This window comes from Gavialis gangeticus, unplaced genomic scaffold (genome assembly GCF_001723915.1).
Source record: "Gavialis gangeticus isolate Ggan-Ray unplaced genomic scaffold, GavGan_comp1, whole genome shotgun sequence".
In the NCBI taxonomy this organism is placed as follows: domain Eukaryota; kingdom Metazoa; phylum Chordata; order Crocodylia; family Gavialidae; genus Gavialis; species Gavialis gangeticus.
Window position 1 is genome coordinate 39,219,016 of NW_017729028.1, and position 11,618 is coordinate 39,230,633.

An 11,618-nucleotide genomic window follows, 5' to 3' on the forward strand; every position below is an offset into this window, starting at 1 on the left:
TATATATATATATATATATATATGCATTGTACATATGTTTGTATCCATGTTCCTTTCCCTTGTGATAAGTTAATGTAAATAAATGTGTATATAGTTAAGTCCCTTGACTGTCCTGGCCTGGTTCTGTAGGGACGGAGGGACACTGAGCGGTCTGCAGTTCCCACCCCACAGCACACCTGCCAACTAACAATCCCCTTCACTTGGAGAAGGGAAGTATATACCCAAGTTACCTGGGCTACGCTAGGTTACCGGAGGACTGGGTCGTGGCTATGGGGGAGGCATGGAGGCCCTGGAGGGGGGCCTCACTGGTCACTCAGTAATGGGCAGCCTAGACTTGGGTCAGGGACCAGAGGGCTGGCACAGAGTGACAATAGCTGTGATGGGTCAGGGGCCCAGAGGGCTGAAGGAACTAGCCAGGGCAAGGAGAGCCAGTAGAGAGACTAAAGCCCAAGAGAGGTAGACAAACATTTGTCTGGGACATTTTGGCCAAACTAAGGCCAGGGGCCCAGGTGAAAGCAAGCCTTGCCAGAGCCAAGGACTCAGTGGGCAAGGTGTGTTGTATAGACATGACCAGTGGGCCCACTGGACAACTCAGAGGAACAATTGTAAGGCATGGACATGGCTACTGGGATGGAAGAAGGCCATAAATAGTTCATAAGGCAACTGGTGATTTCCTGCTTAGGGGCAACCAACACGGGTTCATCAGTGGCAGGTCCTGTCAGACCAACCTCGTGGCCTTCTACGACCAGATCACCAAATCATTAGATGCAGGGGTAGCAGTGGACATAGTCTTCCTGGACTTTCGGAAGGCCTTTGACACTGTCTCTCACCCTGTTCTCATTAAGAAACTGGGGGGCTGTGGTGTCGACACCCACACAGTCAAATGGGTCACCAACTGGCTGGAGGGCCGCACCCAGAGGGTGGTAGTGGACGGGTCATTTTTAGCCTGGAGGGATGTGGGCAGTGGGGTCCCCCAGGGCTCGGTCCTCGGGCCCGCACTGTTCAACATCTTCATCAGTGACTTGGACGAGGGGGTAAAAAGCACCCTGTTCAAATTTGCTGATGACACTAAGATGTGGGGGGATGTGGGCACGCTAGAAGGGAGGAATAGGCTGCAATCGGACCTAGACAGGTTACAGGGGTGGGCAGATGAGAATAGGATGGGATTCAACACTGACAAGTGCAAGGTGATGCACCTGGGGAGGAAGAACCAGCACCATACCTACAGGCTGGGGAACTCCCTTCTCGTCAGTGCAGAGGCAGAAAAGGATCTTGGAGTCATCATTGATGCCAAGATGAACATGGGCCGGCAGTGTGGGGATGCAGTCAGGAAGGCCAACCGCACCTTGTCATGCATCCACAGATGCATCTCGAGCAGGTCCAAGGAGGTGATCCTCCCCCTCTATGCGGCACTGGTCAGGCCGCAGCTGGAGTACTGCGTCCAGTTCTGGGCGCCGCACTTCAAGAGGGATGTGGACAGCATGGAGAGGGTCCAGAGGAGGGCCACTCGCATGATCAGGGGGCAGCAGGGCAGGCCCTACGAGGAGAGGCTACGGGACCTGAACCTGTTCAGCCTCCACAAGAGAAGGCTGAGGGGGGATCTTGTGGCCTGTTACAAACTAGTCAGAGGGAATCAGCAGGCATTAGGGGAGCCCCTGTTCCCCCAAGCACTGCCAGGAGTGACCAGGAATAACGGTCACAAGCTGGCAGAGAGTAGATTTAGGCTAGATATCAGGAGGCGCTACTTCACTGCCAGGGCGGCTAGGATCTGGAACCAATTTCCAAGAGAAGTGGTGCTGGCCCCTACCCTGCGGGTCTTTAAGAGGAGATTAGATGAACACCTTGCTGAGGTCGTTTGACCCCAGTACTCTTTCCTGCCATGGCAGGGGGTCGGACTAGATGATCTACTCAGGTCCCTTCTGACCCTAGAAACTATGAAACTATGATGTCCTGAGGCATTAATAGGGCTAGGAGGTCTATAGCATAATGCCACAGGGGCAAATTGGAGCTAGAGTGAGCTCAGTCTGGGGCCCTGGGGGCAGTCTCCCAAACCCTTATAGATAACATCAAGGCATAGCAGGTGAGGTAGAAAGGAAGGTACCTCAAGGAGCCAAAGTGGGGACAGGGGTCGAGTGGCCACCAGGCAGTGTCACAGCCACCCCCGGGCCCCAATCTTGCCACCGGTGACTATAGGAATCGGATGCCTGGTTCCCAGGGTCTTACCCCAGTGTGGGGGGCCAGGAGGGTGCCAGGCTTCCCGGACTCAATGCCAGCACGTTGGGGTGGAAAAGGATGGTGCCAGCACCCCCTCCTCCCCTGGGATCAATTTTAGCATCTAGGGGTGAGAAGGGGTGGCACCAGGTTCCTGGTGACCGATCCCAGAGGGAGGGAGCCATTCCAGGTACCTGAGACCCAATCTCAGAGCTCAGGGTGGTGTTGGGCCCCAGGACCTGCTCCTGGCACTTGGAGCAGTGCTGGGTTACAGGGCCCAGTCCTGGAGCATGAGGTTCAATCCAGCCCTTGGACCAGCCCAACCCCACTCATCCTGCCCCTGAGGACCAAAAGTTGAGCACCTCTGGTATAGTTCTTAAAACAGCTGATATCCATTTCACAGAAGATAGCCCCATGTTAAATAAGGGGATTTGACTTTGACCCTAATGGTGTGAAACATAGACTCTTAACACTGAATGGGAAGGGAACTCCAGATGTCATCCGGACCAAGCCTTGCTTAGGCAGGATCATCCCTGTCCAAAATGTCCCAGACAAATGTTTGTCTAACCTAAGGCTCTCCAATGACCGATTCCACCACCTCTGTAGGGAATCTCCTCCGGCGCTTTACTGACCTGACCGATGAGAAAATCTGTTCTAAATTCTAATCGAAATCTCCCTTTTTGCAATTTAAGCCCCTTCCTTCGTGTCCTGTCCCCTGCAGAAACAAAGAATGATCAAATGGCATCCTGTTTACAGCAATCTTTGTCATAGTGGATGACTGCAATCAAATCCTCCCACAGTCTTCTCTTCTCCAGTTCTTCCAACCTTTCCTCCCACGTCGTACCTTTTCGACCTTGAATCATTTTTGCAGCTCTCCGCTAGACACTTTCCAATTGGTCCACAGCTTTCCCGAAATGCATTACCCCAAACTGGATGTAACATTGCAGGTCAGAGGTCTCCCTGATACAGAATAAAGTTGGTTCATAGCTTGCTGAGAGGTGCTTGGGTTGTTATGACTAAAAGCAGTGAGAGAGAAAGATGCCAGCACCCCTGGCAGATGCTGGCCTTATTTTGAAATCTGAGGGCCTATTTACCGTAGACAACAAAATAAAGCATTTCCCCCATTTTGTACTGAACAAACAAGTCTATGCCTCTCCTGTCGCTGAAGAGTTAGGAAAATCTGGGTCATGCATCTAATTCTACAAAAGGAAACAAAAGACCATTCTGCCCCTGATGGCTCCCCTTTTTATGGATGCTGTAGCAAATCATTGTGTTTCTCAGTTGATTCAAGCACATCATTAATAATGTATTTCAACGACAGCTATTCTACATCCTGATACTGGGGAGGCGGTAAAAGAAGAGCAACAGATAAAACTGCTCTTGGAGTTTCTGTTTCATGCATCCAACTTGTACATTCCCACTTTGCATTTGAGATTTGCTGCAAACTTAATCAGTGGAGATCTACACAGTGGAACCATTTTACTCATAACACATTCTTCCATCTCTTTCTGGTCAGCTCGTTTAATAATGATACATGCCAGAGAATGGAAAATGCGGTGCTCTATGATTTATAAAAGCCTCCTTAGCACATGTATAATGTAAATGTCTCCAATGTACTCATAAGGGCCGGGCAATTCCCATAAAGTGATAAACTGGGGAAGGGGAGAGGCAGGGAGAGAGAGAACAGAGAAATCCTTAATGCGTAAGTGGCCTGAGCTATGTAGGGCCAGATCATGGGCTGGTGAAAACTGGTCTACTGCTATTCTGAATCCACTACTGTCTCTCGTGGTCTTCTTAGGTTGTAAGCTCTCTGGGGCAAAGACTCTCTTTTTATTTTATGTTTGTATGGTGTGCCGCACAATGGGATCCTAGTCCCTTTCTTGGATGCCCAGGCACAACAACAGTGTACATAATTTCAGTGGAGTAATGCTTGTTTACACCCATGGGGCTCTGGCCTTTAATTTGGACTGGATGAGGAACAAGAAAAACAACAAAAGTTTTCTTTAAAAATAGGTTGAAAAAACTGTCATGAGTTGAAGGCAGAAAAATGTACAAGGAACTTGCTGGGAGAATGGATCTTGGAAAAGAATAAGCGTGGTTCTGCTTTGTCTTGGTCAGTATGTGACACAGCAGCTCTCTCAACAAAACCAAAAGGACAGACATGATGAAGCAAACATCACTGCCGTTATCTTCTTGGATTGTCAGACACAGTCCAGCTGAGGGAGACCGGTTCCTGTGACCTAACTGTTTTCTTCCCAGCATGTCAACTAGTAAATCAGCACAGCATTTACAACAGAAAGCATCAATCCAGGGCAACATATGGTCTAAGAAAATAATTATCCTTCTTTCTGTTCCCATCTGTCAGCTCAGCCGCAGTGATGGGGCCGAATGAAATCTTGCCACTCATTTTGTTTCTAGGGTCTAGTGTTCAGCAAGTGTGCATCCACAGCTCCTTGGGGCATATGTACACATGGGCAAATCCAGGATCAGGGCAGCCCCACACCCTCTTCAGCTATGTAATGCATGCATGGTGAGCTCTGAGTTCATGGGCTGTTCAGTGTGGCTCCTGCCGGAGCGCCGAGCTGGCGCGCCGGATGCAGCAAGCTCCCAGAGCTCACCAGCTGGCCGGTGCAGGTCCTGCCAGAGCTGTCTGTGGGAGTGGAGGCTGATAGGACCTGCACGAATTAGCCCGTGAGCTCAGAGAGTTCACTGGGCAGGTGCACAGCCAAAGCAGGTTGTGCCTGCAATACAATACCCCCCTAATATGTTGAGCACCTAATATTTTAAGACAGTCTCCTATCGAAGTGCCAGGTGGGCATTACCTCCTGTCTAGATCAATAGTTTGACTCCCCCATCTATGCTCATATATTTCAGGGCTTTTATGCTAACTACCAAACACTTATACCACAGAGCATTTTACACAATGTAAACTCAGTAAGGTCCTCATTCTGCACCCTCTTGATCTATCACTGCCACAACGTCTGCACACAGACATTAGTTCAGAGTGCAAATTTCACTATCCTCTGAGTCACGTGTAGCCTCTTATTGCAGAAACCACATCTCTGAATGCAGGGATGCTGCTTATATAGTAAGCGAGAGTCTCAGAATCTGGCCTAAAATTCACACACAGGGTCAGGTTCATTAGCAACTTGACCATCATAAATCCTACCAGAGGTTTCTGGCATTTCAGATGAAGAACAGGCTTGCCACTTGAGTTTCACAGACCCTCAAAAGGAGGCAACACTGAGCAAGAAGAGGTGTGGCCTGACTGTCCACAGTTGAACACAATTCCTTTTTCCTCTTCTGGGAGGCAGTAACAATTGCATGACCATTTCATCACAATCTCTGTTTTCATGGGACACTGGAGAGAGAAGTCAAGATTGACAACCCTGGGCAATATCACCCACCGCCAAAACAAAGCCAATGAAATCTGTCCTTAGAAGAAGAATAGCAAAGGCACTGCCAGCTTCCCACTTTTCCTTGCCAATATACCTGAGCTCTGCTGTAGAGTTGAGACATTGGTTCAGTCTGTGACTGGGACCTTTCACTGCTTGGCCTGGCTGCTGATGCTGTATCCGTGTGCAATGCGGTAGTCACAGGTGCATCAGACTAGGAGCTTCAGACCTCTACATCTCATATCGCCTGCAGCAGCTCAAGTTGAACTGGGACTGGTGCCTTTACATACCCCATTACCAATCCCCTAAATCCACCATTTCCCAAGTTGTTGCTTGTGCTCTTCCTATGGTTGCTCTACAACTGGTATGATTGAAATATTTTTAAGCAAAGTACAAAGTGGGGGGGGGGGTGCATCTACACATGCTTTTACCATGCAGCAGTAAACTCCAGTGTATATCACGCCAGAGCTTATTGCTCTGAGGCATGCTGTTTGAACACGTACCCAGGACTACAGCACATTGAGCTGGGTTGGAGCAGCCCCAACTGGCAAGGGGGCTGGGAGGTCAGCCTGGCAACCCAGGGCTGCTCTGGCCAGGCTCAATGTGCTGTGGAGGGGCTGGCTGGATGCTCCAATGTGGGGCTAGCCAGCAGGCAGACCCAGCACTGAAGCACTCTTGTGCCCCAGCCAGCCCCATCAGTGTCTACACATGCCTTGCTGCAGAGTAAAAAACTCCACAGCAGGATATTTCCAAATACTACCCTGCTGCAGAGTTGATTAGTTTCCTGTGGCCTACTAGGGGTGCAAATGTAGATGCAAGATGTTTGCTGCAGATCTAACTAGTCTACTCTGCAGTAAATGTCTTGTGTAGATGCCCCAGAAATGACCAGATAAAAATGGAGAATGATCTTTGGAAGTGATATTTTGCTAGTACAACGCTGACATCTGACTCGAACGCTGCAGGTGAGAGAGAAAAGAAAATGCTTCAAAACAGCTAAACACAAGGAGGGAATGATGATGGCAAAGAGCTGGTGAGCCTACATGCAAACGCTTCCATCTGCATCCTGATCAGTGTGTTGACAATCTCTGGATTACAACCAAGGGAACTAATGGATTCTGCGAGGCAGATCAAAGAGGGCTCTTTAAGGTTTCATCTCCCCGTGCTCCAGCTGCCATTTTCAAACGAGGTGGTGTCTGGTAAGTGACAAACATTTTCGTTCTGAGATATGTTTCATTGCAGCCCCCTCCTCCTCTGCTCACGTTGTGTACCATCCTGCTAATATGCCATTTCTAGGAAACTGCAGGCAGAACACAAGGAGGAATTATATCAATAATGATGCAGTAGATGGGTAGCGCTTCAGATGCAGCTATTATCTTTTGGATAGATCTAACTCTTCACACCAGATAATGCCAAAAGATCATTGGAGAAGCTTGACAGACTAGTGAATGAGGGAACTCGGCCTTCAGACACAGGACCTTTTGGTCATTATTGTACTTATTCCCCTATAGCATGGATGGCTGATAGCTGCTAATGGGAATATTAAATTCTCTTTGGGACTGCTCCTTTTTGCTCAGGTATTTTGACAGTTGACACCATCTCTCTCCTTCTCTCCATTTGCTTTGTTCAGAGGCCCATTCTTTTGAGATTATGGATCGGACCAGAGTTGAAAGGCATCTCAAGGGTCGGTTAGTCCAACCCCCTTCACAGGGGGGTTCACTGAAGGTTGATCTTGATGGACATGTGCTAACTTTGTTTTGATAAGGGAACTGATTTTCCAGTACAGCTATTTCATCTGGCCTCCAGGGCTCCCAGAGGAGCCAGGAATTTGGGGATGGGGAGAGCAGGGGCTGGGCCTGTAGCTGAATCCTCAGCTATGGAGCCCTAATGGGCATGTGTGTTGGCACAAGGAGAGTGATAGCCCTGTTAACCTCCCCACCCCACAACACCACTCGCCCCTTCCCTGTTGCCATTGCTACTACGTGCACTGCCGCTTGCCCCTCCACTGCCACCAGGTCCAGATGTGACCTGGGAGGCTCCTGGCAGTCTGGTTTCAACCTGAGAGAAGCCCAGTGGTCTGGATCCAGCGTAGGGGCACAGATAAGTTTGATACCCCTATTCTGGACAAAGCCAACATGGTAGCTCTCATCTATCTGGACTTTTATAAAGCATTGGACTTGGTGCCATGTAGATCAAAATTAGCTGGAGAAAATGTGAATTGACAAGAGGAATTAAAAGGTGGTTAAAGAGTGGCTTAAGGGGAGATAGAAGTGGTTGCAAGGGGAAGTATCGGGCTAGGGGGAGGGTTACCAGTGAAATTCCTCCAGGCCCGGACTTGGGAATGAGCTTGTCTATTATTTTAATTAACAATCAAGGGACAAAGGGTAGAACTGTGAGGATGACATAAAGGTGGGAGGCATTGTCAACAAAAAGGAGGACCGGGATATCATACAGGAATTACTGCATGCCCTTGATGGCTGGAGTATTTGAAATAGAAATGGGATGACATTCGGACTGAAAGGCAAATTGTTAAGGAAGTGTCATAAGGAAAGCAAAGGCAAAAAACCCCCAAACAATTATCAAGAGACAGATGAATATGGCAAAGGACATTAAAGGCAACAAGAAAGGTGTCTACAACAGACATGAGGAACAGACCAAGGAAGCAGCAGCGCTACTGTTCAATAGTGAGGCTGAGCCGTTACCTAAAGATGCAAAGAAGCACAGCTGCTCCACGACTACTTTGCCTCAGTCTTTACAACAAAAATAAACTGGAACTAGACAGCTAACTGAATTAATATAGGCACAGAAGAAGAACAAAGAATCACAGTGAGGAAAGAGCCCCTCAGAGAGCTTTAGATGAACTTGAATGGATCTGCAGGGCCTAACACAATTCACCCCTGGGTGCTGAAGGAACCAGCTGAAGAATTGTCCCAGGAACTGTCAATAATATTTGGAAAGTCATGGGTGACAAGTGAGGTCCCAGAAGACTGGTGGCAGGCTGAGGTAGTGCTCATCTTTAAAAAGGGGACAGAACAAGGAAAATTACAGACCAATCGGCCTGACTTCAATACCTAAGAATTTAGTCAAGCTAATTATCAAATGGTCAACCTGTAACCACCTGGAAAAAGGGTGATCACTAGCGGCCAACATGGATTTATTAAGAAGAAATCATGCTGAAACAACTTGATTTCCTTCTTTCACAGGGAACTAGTTCAGTGAATTAAGGGAATGCAGTGGACATAATGTACTTGGATTTTATTAAGGCATTTGAGACAGTCTCACATGACATTCTCATAAGTAAGCTGGAGAAATATGAGTAGATAGAATTATCTTTAGGTGGACACATAATTGGCTGAATAACCATAAGCAGAGTAACTATAAATGGGTCAACATCAGAATAACAGGAGGTTTCGAGTGGATTACACAGGAGTCTCTTCTGGCTCTCATGTTGTTTAATATTTTTATTAATGTCTTGGATGCCGGACTAGAGAGATTCCTGACCAAGTCTGTGCATGGCACAAAACTAAGAGGGACTTCCAGACACTGGAGGATAGTAGGAAAATACCTTTTTTTTCCAACTATTTAAGCTGGTCTAATAAAAGATATCAGATTCACCCAAAGAACCTTGTCTGCCTAGATAGCATTAAGGCTCTCAGTAAATTGGAGGAGTGGTCACTGAACAACTGAATGCAATTCAAGAGAAACAAGAATAAAGGGCTACATCTAGGGAAGAAAAAACAAATGTTCAAATAAAGAATAATTGGCTGCACAGTATCATTGCTAGGAAGGATCTGGAGGAGAAGATGGATCACAGGCCCAACGTGAGTCTGCAAATGTGCTTTGGGGCTACATCAGGCGGATGTTGATGCATGTAAGACCTGGGAGGTGACAGCGCTGCTTTACTTGGTGTTGGTCAGGCTTCAGCCGGGGTATTATTTGTCATTCCAGGCTCTGCATTTTAAGGAGAAGATAAAGAAACTAGAAAGCAGCATCAAAAGGCAAGCAACAAGGATGAAAAAGGTATTGCAGTGCAGACAGGAGGAGGAAAGGCTGAGAGAGAATTATGATGTTTAGGCTGAAGACAAGGACATTAAGGAGGGGCATGACGGTGCTTTTCATGTATTTGGAAGCCTGCCATGAAGAAGAATGAGGACAACTCTTCTCCCTGACCCCAGAGAGCAGGGCATAAAGCCGTGGGTTTATACTGCAACAGAGCAAATTTAGATTAAATCCCAGAAGAAACTTCTCAACAATGGGAGGAATACAATGGACAAGGAAGCTGCAGAATCTCCCTTGGAGGTTTCCAAAAAGAGACAGGATAATGACCCCGGAGCTTGCTTCCACCTTCATGAGTCAGCGTGAGCGGAGAATCCTTTGCTCTAGATAAAAGACCAGGAGGGGTAGCCTGACTTGATTTAAACATGTGCCCAAAAGTTGTATGCAGCCTCCTGGGACCAGAGTTGTTGAACTGGGGAAAGCAGAATATATGGGATTGTTTTAGAGAGACAGCAGAAACACTTCCTTTGGTAGGAAGGAGATACCAGATACCAAGCAAGATCGCAGTGTATCACTGTTGAGGTTCCTGCCAAGCCTGTGATTCTGTGATGTTATAGAGTACAAAGAGACGTGAGGACTTTCAAACATTTCTGCTATAAACTTGGTTCCCATCAGTTGGAAACAACAAGGAGGTAAAAGACTTTGGGGAGTGGTACTGGTTGATCATGTGATGATTATGAGCCACCAAAAAAGACATGACAAAGGCAATGTGAGGCTCTGATGTACAGCAGAGATTTCCTGCAGAGAGAGAGAAGTATTAGTATCATTGTACACATTGGCGATGTGTAGGGGGTGCACGCAGGCTCATGTGCACCCCTTGAGCTTGGCAGTGCAACCCCTGCAAAAAGTACCACCGACACTGCCGGTGGCACCTGTGGGTGGTGGCTGCTTGCCCCCCACCCCTCGCTGCTGACACCGCCATCGGCATCTGCAGGCTGGCCTTGATCACCGCTGGTCGGCATTCACTCCCCCCCCCGTCGACAGCACCGAGGCTGCCTGCGGGAGCTCGCCGCTCACCACCACCATGCTCCTGCCACTGACAGTGTCACCTATGGGAGTTCAGCGTGCCCCCCCCCCCAGCCTCTGGGGGCACACCGCATTCGTGATTGTACAAGGCTCTGGTAAGATCTCCTCTGGGCTACCAGCTACAGGTCTGGCTAGCCATGTTGTGGCGAGATAAACTGAAAGCAGAAGCACTCCTTAGATGATCAGGAGAATGGAAAGGCAGTTTTATGAGAGGAAGAGCTTGGACTGTTTAACCAAGCAAAATGAAGTGTCGCAGGGGATATGATTGCTGTCTATAAATACATCTGGGGGACCAACAGGAAAGCAAAGAACTATTTAATCTAGTGGACAATGTTGACACAAGAACAAAAGATTGTAAACTGGAATATATTTAGGCTGGAAAGTAAAAGAAGGCTCCTAACCATTAGAGCAATCAGGTTGTGGAACAGCCTTTGAACCAGAGTAGAGAAGGCAAAAAACTTCTCTGCTTTAAGATGGGGGTAGATGCATTTAAGAAAGAGACTGTAGGATGCAGCACCTGCAGCAGGAGGAGACCAGACGCAGTGACCCAAGATATCCCTTCCAGTCCTGCTTTCTTAATGCCATGAAGAATAGATGGGCAGAGGCAGATCCGTCCAGAAAACACCAGACCTGTCCCAGTGGCACTGGCTCTTCTCTCTTTGCACTTCACAGAAACCCTTGTTTGGGGGGCAAAAGTCTTTGTGGGATGGGGGCTGTGACCTAAGATGTTAGACTGAGATGCCTGGCAACCTTCACTCGATTTCTGCTTGGGAACCCCGCTGGAAAACGAACGACAGGCTTAGATCTGCATTGGTTCCCTCGGGACTGCCTCCACAGCACTTAGCTTGGCCCTGAAGACACTTTCAAAATGCAGCACCCAAGAAGAAGACCGTCCCCTGGTTTGAGTAGCCAGCCCTTCGTGCTCCCTATGTG